The sequence below is a fragment of the Podarcis erhardii genome, assembly GCF_964252035.2.
Source record: "Podarcis erhardii genome assembly, chromosome: 1".
Taxonomy (NCBI): Eukaryota; Metazoa; Chordata; class Lepidosauria; order Squamata; family Lacertidae; genus Podarcis; species Podarcis erhardii.
Genome location: NC_138497.1, coordinates 42,902,290 through 42,922,775, shown reverse-complemented (window position 1 = coordinate 42,922,775; position 20,486 = coordinate 42,902,290). Strand labels below are relative to the sequence as shown.

Below are 20,486 nucleotides of genomic sequence, written 5' to 3'. Positions count from 1 at the left end.
ACTCAGGAACATGTGACTTTAATGCTTTGCAGCCGGTACCTTATCCATTGATGCAATTTCTGTCAGAGAACAAGGAAATGCTGCTTTTTTATTCAGAATAAAGATTGCCTCCAAAAGCTGCCCAAGCATTTTTCCCAGGCCTAAAGAACATTACCTCTAACCCTTATCACCATTTATACATGCCATTGTATAAAATAACATGCACAGACTAACAGACACTCTGGATAATACATAATGGGTGAAGCAGACAAAACAGAGGCAGGGAAGAGCCTTTTTTTGCCCTCATCTTCTACCAACCCATCCCTCAACTGCTTGCTAAAATCTGTCCCTGGTAGCTGCCTCCATGGGCACGGCCAGGATTTTTGTTGGGGGGTGGGGCAGAACAGACGTGATTGGTCAGTTAAGTATTTATATTGTTTTACTTGATCGGGCTGGGGGGGGAGGTGCCCCCCTGCCCTCCCCTTGGCTATGTTCATGGTGAGAGAGCCAGTGTCCTCCACTGCCAAAGCAATCACACTGAACTCAGGAAATCTGAAGGGTCAGTGTGGGGTATTGTAAGTGTAAGACTAGGATTCCGCAGATCTTTACTCGTTGAGCTCAAACTCCCACTCAGCCATGACACTCACTGGCTGACGTTTGTGGAAGGGACATAACTCATCAGATGAAGGCCTTAGGATGAATCTCTGGCATCTTCAGGTAGGGCTGGCAAAGGCTCTGAAAGTGATCCATCCCACATCTTATTCCCTTGAGGAAGATGCAATACACACCCCCAGGCAGATTCCACCTTGCAAGAATGTTCAAGGTGAACCCTAATGAGAATGTTTTCGAAAGTCATGTATGTTCTTAAAATTCAGCAGAATAATATATAGATTACCATCATGGCCAAGAAGGGGCAAAAGAACCTCTTACTTAGCAATAAGAAATATCCTGGATGTACACACATCTACAAACTTCATTTCTCACTTGCCCCCAGCAGACAAATCGAGAAGTGATCGTCTTTCACTCTGAGGCATATGCACAGGAGGAGGGAAGGGCTGGGGCATAGGCATCCTCTCCTTGCAAGGGATAGCCCAGTTGGTACAGCATGAGACTCTTCATCTCAAGGTTATTGGTTCAAGCCCCGTGGTGGGCAAAGGATTCCTTCCTTGTAGCATGTTCAACTAGATGATTCTCGGGACCCCTTTCCAATTTTATGAAATAAACAGGTTACTGTAGATAAATGGTGGGTTTTCCTTTCCTGTGGTGTCCGGCTCCTCTCCCAATAATTGCTTCAAAAGATTTACATGTAAAATCTGCAACAAGGTGTTGCAGTGTGGAGTGCTGCTGTTCACAATTCCAGCCACTCCATTCCATTTCCCATTATGTCATGGTTTTCCTTCCCATGAGAAGAGCCTGCTGGATCAGGCCAATAGCCCATCTAAGTCCAGCATCCTGTTCTCTCAGTGGCCAACCAGGTGTCTGTGGGAAGCCCTCTCCCCATCAGACAGACAACCTTCCATGACCAACGGAGTCAGTTCGAAAATCCTGCTGGAGGCTAAGTGCAGCCAGTACCTCTAGCCTTTCTTCACATGAGTTGGCATCTTAAAATTTGATCATCCTCATAGATAGATAAACCTTTATTCACATTAGCCAATGGCCATAGCAAACATTACAGTATACACAGAAAAGGAAATTTGATATAAGAGCACAATTTAAAGTCCTGAATCAGCAGTCACTTAGTGGTGATCGTCCTTATAGCTGCTCTCATCCTCTGCTTCAAAATGCCAATAACCCAAAGCATAAGCCCAGAATCCCCTGCAGAACTCCCCCCCCGCCCCCGTTTTAAAGTAAGAGGGCCAGGGAAATCAACAAAGGAAACAAACTACAAAAGCTTTTCATTCAGTTATATCAAACCAATTAATTTCAGACTCTCCAGAGAAAATACAGCTGGAGTAAACTTCCAAAGCACAGTGGGGTGCTGACGTCAGCGTTCTCCCCTGACGTAAACAAGAGCAGTACAGCCAAAGTCTTGCGAGCTGCGGAGGTCAGTCTTAGAATGCAAGACAATGCTGAAGGAGTTGGCATTATTGAACAGTACATGGAATTCCTCTTCTGATTAAAAACACAGGAACTTAGGCAATAGAAATGTTAACTCCCGCCCCGCTCCATTCCTCCCTTATATCTGAAAGGATGTGGGTATATTATATTAGCTAGAAACTGGGGGTTTTTTGTTTTTTGTTTTTAAAAAAAGAGGTTCTTAGAATTTGCACAGAAAGATCATGGAATAGAAATGACAGCTACATGGCCCATTTTTTAATACCTCTTAATGCTAAGCCATTTGTAGTATAATCTGCAGTGTTTACGGCAGAATGGATTCTATTGCAAGGTATAGGACTGCAGCCTTACTCAGAAATATTTATTGGGGAGGGCATGGCAGATTTTTTTGGGGGGGAAGGCTTTTCCTTACCTGCCAACATCCATTTTGTGTAAGAGTTGCCCCAAAAGAATTATAGTACGCTGCCACACCCTAGTCAGTCCAGTTGCTTGGGGAGATCCTGAGCCCTGCTGCCAGGGACTTCTCCCTTCAGCCAGCTTCAGGAAAAAATAAACAAGGAGATGAGCTTTGTATTTACTATACTTCCCTGAAGCCCAGAGGAAACCACTTAACAAAGAACCTTTTGAAATGTCATTATGATGCAAGGGATAAAGTGTGTCCCAGTGGAGGAGGATGATGATGATGATGATGATGATGATGATGATGATAATAATAATAATAATAATAATAATATTTGGGCAGCTCCCAACAGAATATTAAAAACCACAATAAAACATCAAACATTAAAAACTTCTCTAAACAGCCAGGACCGCCTACTGAACTGGCTGTAAGCTAGAAAGCAGATGAGTGGGGCTGGCTGGCGTGGGTGGGGCTGTGCCCCATTTACCCTAATAGGCTAGTGTCAGGGGTTCAGGAGCAGAGACACAGGAGAAGGAGCAAATGGAGAGTGAGGAGGAGGAATCCGAGGGGGGTGTAGGCAGTGACAGTGGTCAGAGAGATTCCACGAGTCTCTCCAGCGAATCGGAAGATTCACAGAGAGGAGCGCCAATGGCCAGGGCAAGGGGGGTGCCAAGGGGGAAACCCCAGAAGGAAGGGGCCAGCGGGGACTCCCTGAGCAGCAGTTGGAAATCAGGACCAGCGTCCCCACCAGAGCGTAGTGGGGGGGAGGAGTCCCAGGCATCGGGACCAGTCTTCTCACCACCAGAGGGAGGAGATGAGTCAGGATTGGCCACGCCTCCATCAGAGAGCGGGGAAACGGTCAAGAGGAAAGTCACCGGCTGGGCGCGCGCGCCAAGTTCAAATGTACAGGCGAGCGGCACAGCAGGTAGCCCGGATAGGGAGCCAGGTCCTAAAGCCCGCCGGAAGGAAGGACAAGACTCAGGGGGGTCAGCGTCAGAAGAGTCCAGGAGGGAGGAAACCCCAGGGGGCAGAAGGACCCAGAGGAGGAAGGAACAGTGCAGGAGGTGGAGCCGGGCTAGGATCTTAAACTGGTGTGGAAGGGGTAGTGACTCAGAGGGGACTTCGCCGGTCTAGGGACAAGACGTAGGGCTGCACGCTCTGGGGTTTGAAATGGAAACTAAACTTCAATAAAGACTTTTGTACATTACATCAACCGGGCGTTGGTCCTCTGTGAGCTGGGACCTAGAGGCAGCTCTGACAGCTAGCCTCCACAGGTACTAAGCTTCACAGCAAGTACATAAAACCAGCTCCTTGATGACTGACTCAGACTATGCCAAGTAATTGACTTTGGGGGGTGGGGAAGAGGAGATGAGAAAGGTTCAAGTTGTCCCTTAGGGGGTGTTTACAGCGTGCTCATCCTCACGGCATCTGAACCTCTCAGTGATCAGCAACTTGTGCTGGACAGACTCTCAGCTGGGCTCACAGGAGAGGCCTGCTGCAGCTTTAATTTGCCACACAGCAGTTCCTGGCCTGTCTGATGTTGCTTTTGTTTGTTTTCCAGGACAACTTGCTAAAGCAAATCTGGTTGCAAAAGAAGATGAGCACAATCTCCCCCTCTGACACTGACCTTCAGCTCCCAGCGGCGCCTCCCCCTGCAGGTGATCTTTACCTGTCTAGAAGCCACTTGTGCCCTGAAATTGTCTACTCAGTGCCAAAGGACAGAAAAGGCCTACTTACAAGCAGCCTCCTGAGGAGAAAGGAAAGGAAATCATGGCACTTGCATTTTGTACCTAACTCCCCCCTACCCTTTATATTGTGGGCATGTGATGGGCCATGAGTTGTCTACTGTATGCACTTTATTTTACTGAATAACTAATGCTATTTATAAGTTGGGTTTGCTTTGAAGATAATTCCCCTTATTTTTTCTCCTCAACACTGGCCAACGGATCTACTCTTTTGTTGCTTCCAAAACCAAGTGGCAAACTTTACAGAGCCTCTGGCTGGGCTTGAGTTTTATGGCTGTTCGGCCAGTTAGAGACAATGACGAAGAAACCATTTTCTTAACAATAAAGGTGGCTGAGGAGATAGTAGTTTCAGCAGCCAGGAAGACAGTGTTGTGGCTTTGCACAAGTGTGGCAGAATGATGAGAAGGGACCAGTGGTGTCACAGGTTCCACACAACTGATGGCTACAAGTTCATTGAGGTTTCTCTAGAATGCTTTCTGTCTTTAACCTTCCTGGTTTTGAACCTGTGACTATCATTAACTTCCTCGTTTAATACAGGAAACAGTACTCCCTTCCAAGGTATTTTGGCGCTAAGAGGAGGCAGCTCCTCCTCACTGCTGCCTGTTCTCTTGGCCTCTCCCTTTGAGGCTAGAGGGAAAGTTGATGGTCATGTGTCTATGAAGGAAACAGGCAAATCGTTATCATTCCCAACAGCAAAACATCCAGACTGAACTTGATTTTGGCTTCACATTCGTTATCATTCCCAATAGCAAAACATCCAGACTGAACTCCTTGATTTTGGCTTCACTCCCCAAACAAAACATGGTGGAAGAGAAACCAGATGTGCAAAAACATATGTTTGTTTGTTTGTTTTTTGTATGTGGTTATGTTGTAAATGGCTGTGATGTTAGAACAGAGATGAACAGAATCCAAAAAGTAATTTTGGCACCTCCTGTGAAAGCACTCAAAGGTTGGCTGGATTGCAAACAGAAGTACTAGGTGGACCGGACAGCACCGAGATATGACCGTGCCAGTTGCATGTCATTTCAGTTGTTGGCCTGCAGGATTCCCTGTACCTGGGAAATGGTATCGCAGCATAATTCCATAAAGCAGAACAAAGTTTTTGCAAAGCATTGCCTCCTCACTTCTAGGATATGATAAGAGCCAATTGCACTTGAGCACCGGGGTTTTGTGAAACAATCTAGCTACGTGTGAGAAATGGCCGGCAGAGGCGACTCCAAGCACCAGCAGCAAATGTCTGCATTATGGATTGGCTCCCTAAAAATGCAATGGGCACAATCCAGGGGGACCTAACTCCAGGTCACTTTTTAACTTGCTCCTAAGTGATCTGGAGTAAGGGGTGAGCAGGGAGATGACCAAGTTTGCTGACAACACCAATTTTTGTTCAAGGTAGTAAAAACAAAAAGGGATTGCGAGGAGCTCCAGAAGAATTTGTCTGACCTGGGTAAATGTGCATTAAAATGGCAAATCTGGTTCAACGTAAGCAAGTGTAAAGTGATGCATACTGATTGGGGGGCGGGTGGGAATTCCTAATTTTACATACGTTTTGGCAGGGCCCAAGGAAAAAGAAACTAACGAGGGGGGGGGGGGAGATGTAAGTTATGGTGGATTGTGCAGTGAAGATGTTGACCCAGTTCACAGCAGCTGTGAAAAGGTGACATCCATACTGGGGACAATTAGGGAAGGGGTTGAAAATAAAACTGCCAGTATTGCAATGTCAAACTATTTTATGATGGGGCCCGCTTGGAATACTCTGCATAGTTCTGGCCCCACATCTCAAAGAGGATATTGTAGAGCTGGAAAATGGCAACTCTGGCTGAAACCCCTCCACGGAACCGGGGCTTTTAAATTTAGTAAAAAGGAAAGTAAGGCAGGGCAGGGTAGGATAGTTTTATAAAAATATGCATTGTGTTCAGAAAGTGGGTGTAAGTTTTTCCTCCCACTTTCATAACACTAGAACTCAGACTCGTCCACTAAGGCAAAATGATGGGAGATTCAGAACAGACAAAAGGAAGTACAGCACAAAGTTAACCTAAAGAATCTACTACTAGCAGATGTGGCAACGGCAATCAAATTAGATAGCTTTGAAAGGAGAAGGGATTTAATTTGTGACAATTTAATATGAAAGAGAGATGCCATTATTATATAAAGTAAATTAATAGATTAAGTGTTATAGAGAGCTGAATAATTCAGGGTGTGTGTGGATGCTGTTTGCATCTGATAGGTCAGAAGAGAAAGCCATGTTGTGGGCACAGCAGTCATATGGGACTTATACAACAGTGTATCCCTGATGCACTGGTAAGGAGTAAAACACAATATTAATTCTCTTTCACTAGATCGATTCTAAAAGATAATGTTCAAGTGTGCAGAATTACACAAATAATAATAATAATAATAATAATAATAATAATAATAATAATAATAATAATTTATTTATGCCCCGCCCATCTGGCTGAGTTTCCCCAGCCACTCTAGGCGACTCCCAATCAAGTGTTAAAAACAGTAGTGTGTTAAATATTAAAAACTTCCCTGACCAGGGCTGCCTTAAGATGTCTTCTGAATGTCAGGTACAGCTTACACCCAGTTGAAATTCCAGCTTTCAAGGGAGCATGCTAGACACAAGCTTTCTCTAATTTTTGCTGGGTTAAAGAGGTATCAGCACCAGAAATCTGTCACATTAGAATTGTTCTCCCCATGATGCCAGCATTCAGAAAAGATGTACAGTACCTGCTAGAACATCATTACCTCCAGCAGACCTATTGTTATTTATGACCACTATGTGGCAGGGGAGAGAGGTTGCAAAAGAAGAGCTCTGCATTTTTTTTGCAAGAGATGTCTGGATGTCTATAGCTATCCCGTGACCCAGTATTTTCAGTGAAGCAAAGTAGCATATCTGGAGTATGCATGCAGAGATATTTGCTGGGCTTCTCAGCAACAAACTCTTACTAGCCCTAATAGTAATTGTGCTTTACTTTTGGCCAGAATAATGAGAAGCATTGATTTGGTATTATTCAACTAGCAAATGTGATTTGGTTTTCCCACTTACTCAAATGGAAAGCACTCAGATGGCTTCTATTCTGGAGAATCTGCAATCTGTTCAGGAGGGGTTTGCAGCCCCCATAGGCAGCCTGTTAGCAAGAAAGCAGAGTGTGTTGTGCAATTAGCATGTGCTTCAGTAAAAATAATAGTTTGAATTTTTGAGAGCCAACACTGGCCTCCTTTGGAAACAAACAGATCGAATGAGTCATGATAAATGATTTTTAGGTTTGAAAGTTCTTAACCTGAACAGATTTGATTCCTATGTCCCATAACACTCAGCATTGATTGATTTGTGAATATATATAGACACATTACCAGATTATGAACTTGAAACTTTTTAAAAAAATAATAATCCCACTTTTTACCATGTAGGGCACATGGTATGACTGAAAGAAAAATAAGCACAATCCTCATTGATTTTCAGTGGGACTGCAACACACATAAATGCTTTTTGTATGTATCGGTTGTTAGAAAATGAATTTGTTTATATATCACTTAATATAATTTTGAGTAGGATTTCCACCTGTTGTTCTTCCAGCATAATCGTGAGTCATCTTAATAGTGAAGTATGGAAAACTTGAATTGCTAGGTTGCCTCGTTGGCAAAAGAGAGAGAGAGAGAGAGAGCTATTCTCAAGCCCAATAATAAGCTCCATTAAGTTCCACTTAAGTTCACTTATGGAAGAGGAACTGTTAGTCAGCCTTTTGTCCCAGAAGACCAAAATCAAGTAAAATCCAGCAAAACAGTAAGACACATATGGGCAAGAGAAAACAATGAAATGTATGAAAAGGCACTATGGGATGGTGCCTTATCAAAAACACTGGTCCTTCCCAAGTATAGAATCTTTATGCATACCTGCACAGTTTTATAACAGTGTATTGAGGCTTTCCCTGAGAATTGTCTTAGAGAATTGTCTTTCTCTCTGCCCCTGCCACCAGCCCTACCATTTAAAAACTAGCATTCCCTTTGAAGAGAGAATTGATATTAAATCTGTTTAAGGCTACATACACATTAGTGGCTTAACGCAGCAAGGCCATTTCTACCCACTCACCCAAGTCATGTTTTTATATTGCTGTATACAGCAGAGAGGGGGCAGGGATGTCTTCACTCAATGTGCAATACCTATTTGTTGCCCTGCACCCGCAACCCCCCTGAACATCTCTTCCTTGAAGCTGTCATCTGCACATGTGCAACAGCCACCTCAAACGGACACAACTCAACTTACATTTTCAAGTTGGATGGAAGCTGGTTTGAAGGAACAGACATTAGACAGCAGTATTTCTCAATAAACTACAGGATACCTATGGATTGTGGCTAACAGCATGTGTACTCTGCTCCACACACCATTGGTGGGAGCGCACTGGAGTAAATGGAAATGTGTCCACTGTCTAAAACTGCACTGTTAATAGTACCGATTGAAGGGTCTGCATTAACTCTGCTTATTGACATTTTTTAAATATAAAAAAATCTTGATACTGATTCTTGTTTTCCAGAATTTAAATGTGATGTTTGAGAGGCGAGTGAAATGATTAAGAAATACCGTGATTATTTTTGTTAAATAAATGTCTGAGGTAAAGAAAAGTTTCGTGGCTTAAAAAAATGCTTAGCGGGAGTTTTTAGAGATTAGCAACTGCTACATTGTTAGGAACAAATAAAAGATTCTGCTAAAATGCAGGTAAACAACCGTTTTCAAAACAAAGATTGACTCCTTGATGTTTACGGAGCTGTGTTCTCCATTCCCAGAAATAGTTGTGGCTGTACAGAACACCACCCAGAATATCTTTTCAGCAAAACAAAATGAGCAGCTCCCTCCTCAGAAGTCTCAGAGCCAATTCACATTATCCTCGTAATGAGGGAACCTGGGACCTTGCGCATACAAAGCAGATGCTCGGCCGCTGAGCTAAAGCTGTTTCCTTGTAACATTGTATGGTAAAAGCACCTGCATAGCTGCATAACCTATATGCGAATATCTAGAATACTTGGAGGTGGTCGAAAGCAGAGTTAGCTAGACTGGCACACTCTGGCCACCTCAGATCTAGCCAGTCTTCAGTGGTCTGGATGTCTCACTCCACCTGGCACCTTCATCCTCCTTGCCAGCCTTCTGGTTATTGACATGTAACCATTGGGAACCCCCCTTCCCCTTGACATTTCCCAGGATCCTTTATCAGATTCCTGTGTCTGCTTGTGGATGAGTGTAAACAAGCATGATGGTCCAGACGAGTGGGGCTGGGAAAATTGCAGCAGGTAGGTCAGACTCAATGGTGTGGAGAACAAGACCTAGGAGGACAGGTTGAAGGACCTGGGTATCTTCAGCCAGGAGAGGACAAGATGCAGAGAGGACATGGCAGAATCATTCAAATACTTGAAAGGCTGTCATATAGAAGAGGGCAAAGACTCTTTCTCTTCTTCCCCAGAGGGCAGAAACAGATTTAATGGGCTTAGGTGAAAATAGGGTAGGCTTTGGGTGAGAACCAAGAGCAATCAATTGATGATAACAGCCAATTCCTTTCGACGCTGGAGATCTTCAAGCAGAGGCTGGACAGCCATCCGTTAGGGATGCTCATGCTCTGGATTTCTGGCACAGAGTAGAAAGATGGATCACAAAAGTCCACCTCCAGCTCTGATTCTATGGGTGCTCCTGGGTGCTTCAGGCAGAGGGCATACTTCTTGCACTGACTTGGCTATGGCACAGATTTCTCACCCTCAAACATGCACCCTCAGAGACGGATAAAGCAACACATTGGCCTCAGCTTTCAAAGCTGCTGTTTGGAAGGAAAAGTAACCTACACACACACACACACACACACACACACACAAAAAAAAAAAACACCTGCAACTGCATGCTTATTGTGCTATAAACAGATAATCCCGACCAGAACTCTTCTGTGGAGACGGCAAAGCTGCCTTGGAGATAACTGGAACTCAAATGGAGCAATGAAAATTGGTTCCACCCAGGCACCCACTCAAAGTCATTCTCTCCAAGAGGTAGCTGTTTCCTCTCACAATATTGGCTGGCAGCCAGAGGTTCTTGTTCCTCACTCTTTGAAGCTTTCCGCAAGGAGGGGGAAGCTGCAGGGAGTGCCCTGGATACAGCAAACACTTACAGTACCAGCCAGGAAACCTACCTTACTGGCGTGGGCTGCTCAGAAATAGTGAGATTTATAATCAGCTCCCAACAAATCATTACAGTAGGTCAATACTTACCTTGTGAGAGAAATCAATATTGCAGGCTGGAGAATTCTTAAGTCCCTGTAAGAACCTTTTTTTTAAGATAAAATAAAATAAAAAACCATTCCACTGAATCCAGACTGCAAGTGGGTGGATTGGAAATTCCAGAAAGATAACAGTTCTGGGTCACTCAGCTTTGATGTGGCTAAAGCAAAAGAATCCCAAGGTTCCTTTAGAGCTTATCAGGCGTTCCTCATAAGATCAGCAATGCTGGACAAATTCCTCACTTTCCTCTGTTGATCTTGCCCTAGAATACACCATTGCAGGATAGTGCAAGGTGCATTTCATAGAATCATAGAATCATAGAGTTGGAAGAGACCACAAGGGCCATCGAGTCCAACCCCCTGCCAAGCAGGAAACAACATTTGGTGCAAAGATTCTCAAAATACGGTCTGCGAGCTCTGTTCAGGTGGTTCACGGCAACGTTGCAGAACAGCCAATACTAACCTGCACTTGGTTTACTATTGAACAATCTAACAGGGCTCTGGCCTTGGGTCTCTGATTGTTATAATACGGTACCGGTGAATATTACAGCTATACTGGATGGGTCTCATTAGGGTTGTAGTCCCAAACATCTGGAGAGCTCCATGCTGGGGAAGGCTATTCTATGCCTTCAGAGATGACATGCAGAAATCCAACTGGTGCTCAGGATCATGGGAAGGAACACAGGAAGCTGATTTATACCAAGGAAGACCATTGGTGCACACTGGCTGGCAGCAGCTCTCCAGAGTTTCAGATAGAGGACAATCCCAGCAATACCTTGAGATGTCAGGGATTGACCATGGGACCTTTTGACATGGAAAAATGCAACTTCTGCCAGCATGAGTCAAGTTACAGGAAAGGAGATTATATATCAGGAGAACTTTTTGATGGCAAGAACTCTTTGGAGAGTGGAACAGACTCTGTTGGGAAGATGTGGACTCTTCTTTCTTAAAGATGTTTTTCAGCAGAGGTTGGATGGTGATCTGTCATGTATGATATAGCTGAGATTCCTGGAGAATGGAGTACATGATCCTTGGGATCTCTTCCAACTCTACAGTTCTATGATAAATGGTGGGTTTTCCTTTCCTATGGCATCCAGCTCCTTCCCAGTACATTTCCGAGCACAATTCAAAGTGTTGGTGCTGACCTTTAAAGCCCTAAACGGCCTCGGCCCAGTATACCTGAAGGAGCGTCTCCACCCCCATCATTCACTGAGGTCGAGCGCAGAGGGCCTTCTGGCGGTTCCCTCATTGCGAGAAGTGAGGTTACAGGGAACCAGACAGAGGGCCTTCTCAGTAGTAGCGCCTGCCCTGTGGAACGCCCTCCCATCAGATGTCAAAGAAATAAACAACTATCTGATGTTTAGAAGACATCTGAAGGCAGCCCTGTTTAGGTAAGTTTTTAATGACTGATGATTTAATGTATTTTTAATCTCTTGTTGGAAGCCACCCAGAGTGGCTGGGGAAACCCAGCCAGATGGGAGGGGTATATTATTATTATTATTATTATTATTATTATTATTATTATTATTATTCCCAAATAACTGCTTCAAAATATTTACACGTAAAACCTGCAACAAGGTGTTGCAGTGTGGAATGCTGCTGTTCGTTCACAATTCCAGCCACTCCATTCTGTGAACATGCTATGATGGGAACACAAAGAGTTCACAGTATGGGCTTGAACGAGCCATTGGAGTCAAGTCCTGTCGAAATTTGCAACCAGGGGTGCTTGAAAGATTCAGTTTCAAAATCTCTCTATGGTCCAGAAAGTTCATTTTCACATTTTATTATATATATATAAGGTATGCTTTCATTATCAAACAGCATCTTCCAACAAAAAGACCAACATTTCAGAAGTTAGAAAATCACAATAATAAAGTTCTGAAATCCTCCATGAAATGACCAGGAGAAGACAATGCTGTTTCTATTGTTAAAGTTAAGCAGGTTTCACCCTGGACAGTGTCTGGATGGCCCTGCTAGAAGCTTCATGTAACTCTCTCCAAAATCCTTGAAGGAAGAGGGAGATGTAAGTATATAAGTATAATAAAAGAAATGCATACCCTTGTAAAAAAAAAAAAAAAAAAAAAAGCTCCAGTATTTGTTGGCAGTATTTCATCTTTGGATTTGAGCCTCTGGTCTGCAAACCCCACCCGATAACCCTTGATATGTCAGGACTTGCTACAGTAAACCACTGGTGAAAAATACTTTGTATATGCTCAGAGGACTCCATCATGGCATCATTAGAACAAGGCTGAGTACAAGCATTAAACAAAGAAGTCTGGATTCCAGTTCTGATAAGCTAAAAAGCAAATGTGATATTAGGAGCTCATCCAAAGAGGAAGATGATGGATATTGTATCAATTAAATAAAAACAGTTGACGGGCACTGGAGGAGAAGTCCGCTGCTGCTGGACCTACTATTCAGTCCATCTTACATACGAAGTGCCCCAGCAAAATCAAATACTTCCTATTTTCAGTCCTTGCTATCTCTTATGCTGCATTAACTGCTGCTATATTTTAAAACTGCTATTCCATTGCAAGTGTTTCATTGGAAAGGAGATCTTAAAATTATTTTCCATACTGATTCGTCCCTGGACCCAACTAACTGTAATTGGCTTGCGACCCTGAAGGAAGCTATAAAGACTTTTAATTAAGGGAATTTAAATTACAGAATACGAAGCTTAAATAAAACATGGGGAGGCTATTTAAATCTGGCTACCCGGCACAAAGCTTCTGTAAGGCCTCATCATCGTACACCATTTGTCATGTAGCCTTCAAGAAAAGGAGATGTTTGGCAGCAAATCACACCGTCAGCTACTCCATCCTGGTCCCAGAGGCACTCGATATTCAGGGCTGATTCTCCATTTACCTTTTGTACTGGTACACATAACGGAGTACCCAAATGCACGCATGCCCCGTGAAACCCAATGTGTGAATGCATAAAGCAAAAGAACAAAAACAGGAAGCAGCAACCAGGAAAGGATGGGGCCACAATTTCTGAGTTTCTTATACCAAGCACAAAAATTGATGGAGAGCATCTGTATTTGTCATGTGTGGACCCATGAAAGACAGCCATCAGAACTCTGGGTACCACTAATACCATGTTAGTATTGTCATACGGTTGCTCCATAATGGCAGGGTCTGAAGGGCTGTTGCTAAATAATGATGATGATCAAAGGTATCCCTAAATAATTTGAGAGGTGATTGGACATGAAACATCTGCTGGAATGCTAGTTCAAAAGTGACTCTGCACAAATAAATACATACAGCCACATCTCTGCGGTAATTTTTCCTGAAATATCTAAACACAGAAGCGTTTCTCCAAGATTTGAGTCAAAGCCCAGGTGGTGGAAAGGCATGTTCTGGAAAAGGGCATAGATGCATAGATTCTCAGAAAGCTCAAACGGTACAGCATAAGACTCTGAATCTCAAGGTCATGGGTTTGAGCCCCATGTTGGGCAAAAGGTTCCTGCATCGCAAGGGGTTGGACTAGATGACCTCTGTGGTCCCTTCCAGTTCTAAGATCTTCAACAGGAACAAGGCACACTGCAACATTTTTGCTACAACGTAACACACCACCTGTGTAACAAAACTGAGATCCAGAAAATTCAGTGAACCCCAGATGTCCGCTGCACCTCTGCTCTTACAATTATTTTACCTACTACAGCAGCACTAGATATTTGGTTGGGAGCCGCCCAGAGTGGCTGGGGAAACCCAGCCAGATGGGCGGGGTATAAATAATAAATTATTTTCATTTTTATGGAGAACTCCTTGACAGTCGCTGTTTTAAAAACAGAACACAAAACAAAGACAGAGGGGGGGGGGAATACAGCTTCAGACTTGTTCACGTTAGACCTTTAAAAGCACCTTTCAGTTTGATTTATCATGCCAAAAATTGACCCCCCCAAAAAAAAATGTTTCAGCAACGGATAGTAACTAGCTGTGACTCTTAATTTCGGGGTCATGGGTTCGAGCCTCACGGGCAAAAAGATAAAAGATTCCTGCATTGCAGGGGGCTGGACTAGATGACCCCTGTGGTCTCTTCCAGCTCCACAATTCTACGATTCTTTGGTATCTAAGAGCTGTTTCATATGTTATGGCTATCATTTGGAGGCTGCTTTCAAATGCTTCATGTGGTGACTGCCACCATGTGGGAAACCACTCATCTACAGAGGCTTACGCTAAGCAGATTGATTTTTCTCCATGCCATTTTCACCGCCTCCTTTGAACCTTTGTGATGCTATGGAGAAAATCGCAACATCCACATGGTTAAGTACACAAACAACTCAACATGCAGTGACACAGATCATCTGTAGCAATGACCCTCTGCAGCGCCACCATGCTTTGCAAGCCAAGCCCAAGAGCCCCTTCACAAGCTTCTAAATGCTTAGAACCGCTAGAACAGCCAGGCTTCACTAATACGCTCATCTTGGGCTAAGACCCCACCTTATTTTACACAGTCCAACCTTTGCTGCAAACGGACAACTGTAAGATCAGCATATCCAGAGGAAGAAGCAGTTCATCAAGTGATGCATCGTCCATTAAATCAAGGGCAATATACCTTAACGTATCAGGCCTGAGAGTGGTGCCCAGAGAGGCTGAGCAGCCCAACCTTCAACGAGGCCCAAGGCAAATGCAATGCTCAGTATAATATAACACAGTGGACTTCATGTCTACTGCAGGCATCCCATTAATGAACAGCTAAGGATGCTTTTAGTAAGGCATTTGCTTCCATCCACAATTGCAGTGCTTTTGCAAATCAGAGTTACAGTGGTACCTCAGGTTGCATATGCTTCAGGTTACAGACTCCGCTAACCCAGAAATATTACCTCGGGTTAAGAACTTTGCTTCAGGATGAGAACAGAAATCATGCTCCAGCGGCGCGGTGGCAGCAGGAGGCCCCATTAGCTAAGGTTAAGAACAGTTTCAGGTTAAGAACAGGCCTCCAGAACGAATTAAGTTCTTAACCCAAGGTACCACTGTACATGGAATACCACTAGTCAGATGAGATTGTAATGGAACCAGTGGTGGAGCAAGGTCAGGTGGTACCCCCCCCCCATTGATTTTTTTTTTTAACTTGCAACAATGGTTTGACTTTATTTCAAGGGGGGGGGAGCAAAGTTGTTGAGCTTTTTGAGGGGAGATTGTGTGCCTTGCAACGAGGAACCTGCTGGCCGCCATACAGCTGAGGGAAAGCCGGCGGACGGACAACGGGAAGCCTGGGCGCGGCAAAGCAACAGTGTCTCTCACAGTCGTTGACTGCCGCACAGCATTTTGTCACCCCCCTCAGAGGTGGCACCTGGGGAGAACTTCACCCACCACACCCACCTTGCGACGCCTCTGAATGGAGCCCAGTTTTGATGCAGGGAATGAACTGACTGACACCTGGTCAGAGTCAGGATTCAGCTCAGCCAGCCAATTATTATCCCTTGATGGAGGAAGCAGGGGCCCTTTTTCAACCAGAGGATGGCACTCCTTTGTGGGCAGTCTTCTGGGGTTGCATGCCAGGGGTGGGCAGGGCTAGAAGCAATAAGTGGGTGAAGAAACAGATGCAACACTTATCATCACCCAATAGGCGACATTCTAGCCACACGCAAAACTGAAGTTTCTACACCACTCACATTAACATCTCTCCATCTAGGCAACTGAAAGTTCAAGGACCAACGTCAGCCAGGAAAGAAAAGTACGGGGGGGGGGGCACAAGGAGCAGGACCAGTGAGATGGCATGAACTGTGTAGGGTTCTAAGGGCCAAGTAGAGAGACCCAGGGGGCCACATTTGGTACCCCCACCCCTGCCTTAAAGGGGTAGCTCTCGCAGTTCTACGAACCAGGAAATGTTGCTTGCTTATGAGCCTATCAAGCATTTCAAGTCGTCGGACAGTTTTCTAGCAAACTTCCATCTTGCCTCTTTATTCATTACTCTTGTCTGCCGCACTTGTTTCTCATTTGTCGTACACAATATGACCATCAATTTTTAAGGCTTTCAGCAGCAACAGTTTCCAGTGGGCAGGCACTGTTGGAGCGAAAACAATACATGTTGCAGCACCTTAAAGGCCAGCGAATTGATTGTGGTAGAAGTTTTGCTGTGGCAGAGTCGGCAACACTTCATGCATCTAATGAAGTGGGCTCTGCTCCACCAAAGTTTATGCGGCCATTAATGTGTCATTAATGTGCCACAAGATCCTTTTAAGGCTGTACTTCTGCTCCTGGAATCTCCCATTCGCCAAGCCCACAAGCTGCCACATCTTTTCACCTAAAAAAATACTGCTCTCTCCCCAGAGAGCACATCTGTGGCTATCACATTGGAGTGCAGAGCGTAGGTGCAAAAGTTTTGTGGCATTTACAGTGGTACCTCGGGTTACATATCCTTCAGGTTACATACGCTTCAGGTTACAGACTCCGCTAACCCAGAAATAGTGCTTCAGGTTAAGAACTTTGCCTCAGAATGAGAACAGAAATTGGGCTCTGGCGGTGCAGCAGCAGCAGGAGGCCCCATTAGCTAAAGTGGTGCTTCAGGTTAAGAACAGTTTCAGGTTAGGCGACGAGGAAGTCAAATCGGTAATGATCCATTGGTCAAGGGATATAGGTCATAGTATACAGTTTGAGGATTGGGAGAAACTTTGGAAGGAGGGGGTAAACTTTACGGCGTGTACTTCGATAAGGGAGAACGTTATGAAGATGTTTTATAGGTGGTACTTGACACCCATGAAATTATCAAAAATGTATAAGGTGGATAATAAGTGCTGGAGATGTAAAGACATAGAGGGCTCCTTCTACCATATGTGGTGGGAGTGCAGAAGGGTGAAACAATTTTGGGAGAAAGTACACACTGAATTGAAGAAGATATTAAAGTACACGTTCATAAAGAAACCAGAAATCTTTCTTCTAGGGATATTAGGACAAGAGATAAAAAAGGAAGATCGCAGATTGGTATACTATGCGGTTACGGCAGCAAGGGTAGTATTAGCCCAGAAGTGGAAACTACGGGAAACCCCAACGGTGGAGGAGTGGAGATCTAAGTTGTCGGATTACGCAGAGTTGGATAGATTAACAGGAAAAGTTAGATACATAAGAGACCAAGTGTTCACCAAAGATTGGGAAAAGTATGTAGATTATCTGGAATGTATTAGTGAAGGGTAAATAACGCTAAAGGGATTTAGAGACGCACTGTGAAAGACTAAGAGTTATTGTGCAAAGCAAACAGGAATTAGGAATCGGTATAATGACAATATAAGTAATGAAACGTGTAATTTTATTTATTGCTTCGAATGATTTACGGACAGGCTGAAGGAAGTCCCGTAAGAGACGCCTATGTTATATGGATGATATGGAAATGATAATTGCTGTTTATTATTTTTAATTTTTCTTTTCTGTGTATTTTCTTTGTATTTGTGTGTTACCTTGTGTGTTTTTTTGGAAATAACTAATAAAAAAGAATAAGAGAAAAAAAGAACAGTTTCAGGTTAAGTACGGACCTCCGGAACGAATTAAGTACTTAACCCGAGGTACCACTGTATTGCAGTTTGTGGCATAATTATTAGCAATAAGCAGCATCAAGTCTCCTGCATGTGCTTCTACATCATACTGTGAAACCTTTAGATCTTTTAAAAACAGTGTTACCGTATCAGAAATTAACACCCCAGTGCTTATTCCATCAATATATTTTTATGTAGGAGGAATGCCACCAGGACTACTGCACAATGACACCCTGACATTTTGTGAATGTTTTCATTAATGTTACAATACCCTTTAGAGGCTGCTCAAAAAAAATGGGGTGGGGGGGTGAGGGAGAGAAAATGCAGCATATTGCAAAATTGTTTGTGACCTCTTATGGTACTGACAATCCAAATATAAAAAATGTTCCCTACTACAACCCTGTTTGTGTATTACAAGTGGAAGAGATCTGACAGCATCATTATATAAAAGGAACTCATATTAGCATTACACAAGGAAAGGCTGACACACAGTTTGGCCAAGGGTGGAGAACTGGTGACCCTCCAGATGTTGCAGGACAACTCCCATCATTCCTGACCATTGTCCATGTTATGCTGGCTTAATAGAGCTGGGGGGAGTTGGGGGGGCACATCTGAAGGGCCACAGGTTTCCCATCCCTGAGCTGTAAGTCATGCATTCTGCCCATCCTCTGGCCATCAAATAGTAGCACACAGATTCACGAGCCATTAAATTGTCCATGCAGCTGTAATAGTTGATACAGTTAGCTAGGTAAGGGTAAAGGACCCCTGACAGTTAAGTCCAGTTGTAGATGACTCTGGGGTTGCGGCGCTCATCTCGCTTTACAGGCCGAGGGAGCCGGCGTTTGTCCGCAGACAGTTTTCCGGGTCATATGGCCAGCATGACCAAGCTGCTTCTGGTGAAACCAGAGCAGTGCATGGAAACACCGTTTACCTTCCCGCCAGAGCGGTACCTATTTATCTACTTGCACTTTTTGGGGTGATTTCAAACTGCTAGGTTGGCAGGAGCTGGGACTGAGCAATGGGAGCTCATCCTGTTGTGGGGATTCGAACCGCTGACCTTCTGATCAGCAAGCAGGGGTAGGCAATCCAAGGCCTGTGGGCCGGAGGCGGCCCAATTGCCTTCTCAATCAGGCCTGTGGACTGTCTGGGAAGCAGCGTGTTTTTACATGAGTAGAATGTGTCCTTTTATTTAAAATGCATCTCTTGGTTATATGTGGGGCCTGCCTGGTGTTTTTTACATGAGTAGAATGTGTGCTTTTATTTAAAATGCATCTCTGGATTATGTGTGGGGCATAGGAATTCATTCATTATTGTTATTATTTTTCAAAATATAGTCAGGCCCACCACATGGTCTGAGGGATAGTGGACCGGCCCACGGCTGAAAAAGGTTGCTGACCGCTGTCCAAGAGGCTGTGGTTTAGACCACAGCACCACCTGCATCCCTAACAGTCAGCTAATCTCCAACAAAGACAGCAAATCCTTGATGTGTTAAAAAATTAATAAGCATTAATTGTTCTGACATGCCCTGGGCTCATTAAAACAGCTTGGTTCCTAACAACAATGAATAACCATTTCTTTAAAAAAGGAAAAAAAAGAAACCAGGATTTTTTATTTAAAAAAAAATCTAAATCTTAATTTCTATACGTCCGCACTCTTTGAGGTGTGGCTGCTGCATCCCAAGCACCAACCCAGGCAGGAAAAGAAGGTCTAGACAGCAAGACAGGCCTGTTCACAAGGAATGTTTACAAAGAATCAACAAAGGATTTAACCAGTTTCATCATCTGACACAGCCATGAAATTCACGGCAATTATCTTGAAAGTCTCCCATGACATATCTCAACCCTATGTTCTTTAGCTATATTTTGGGGAGAAAAGCAGCCAAGCTCACAAAGAAGGAATTTGCAATGTGTCATAGTTAATAACTACCCTAAAATCATACCCATGTGGCTATAATTTTGTGAACCAAAATAGGATTGTTATGGGCTGTGCAGTGCGTGCAGCTAGCTTCCTCTGGTCAGCATAAAGACGGAACCTGCCTGTCCCCCAGAATGTTCCTGGTGTTCCTGGTTTTGAGAACAAACACCCTACCAGGACCTTGGTCAGTTGACTTGGGATGCAGCCAGGTAATATGGTCCAACCTTCTAGGGACTGAACTATTGACACTTCATCTGCCGCAATCAGCAGCTCAGGAACAAGATCATCTAGCTCAGAATCGTCTATATACTGATTGGCAGCAGTTCTCCAGGATTTCAGACAGGGAACACTCCCAGACCTACCTGAAGATGCCAGGAACAGAACATGGAACCTTCTGCATGCAAGGCAAATGCTCTACCACTTCACCATTGCCCAGTCCTATGCAACAGGTAGCAAGTTGGCACATGAGTCCAAGGGGGGCTGTCGATGTTGCCAGCCAGAAGTATATAGCAAAATAAAAAGCTTGGGGGAAATGAATCAAAGAATAGTAGAGTTCGAAGGGTCTCTGAGGGTCATCCAGTCCAACCCCCTGCAATGCAGGAATCTCCACTAGATCATACATGGCAAATGGCCATGCTACCTCTGCTTACAAACCTCCAAGGAAGGAGAGT

At 44.1% G+C, this 20,486-nt stretch overlaps 1 protein-coding gene across 2 annotated transcripts in view; it reads left to right on the top strand.

Moving 5' to 3' along the window:
* CCDC9B (coiled-coil domain containing 9B) overlaps positions 1-5,662 on the top strand; it is a 55,905-nt gene extending 50,243 nt beyond the window's left edge. For both annotated transcript variants that reach the window (XM_081861527.1, XM_081861528.1), the window contains exon 13: positions 3,996-5,662. The gene's annotated coding sequence lies outside the window, so the exon portion shown is untranslated. The remainder of the gene's footprint in view (positions 1-3,995) is intronic.
* The last annotated feature ends 14,824 nt before the right edge of the window (positions 5,663-20,486 follow it).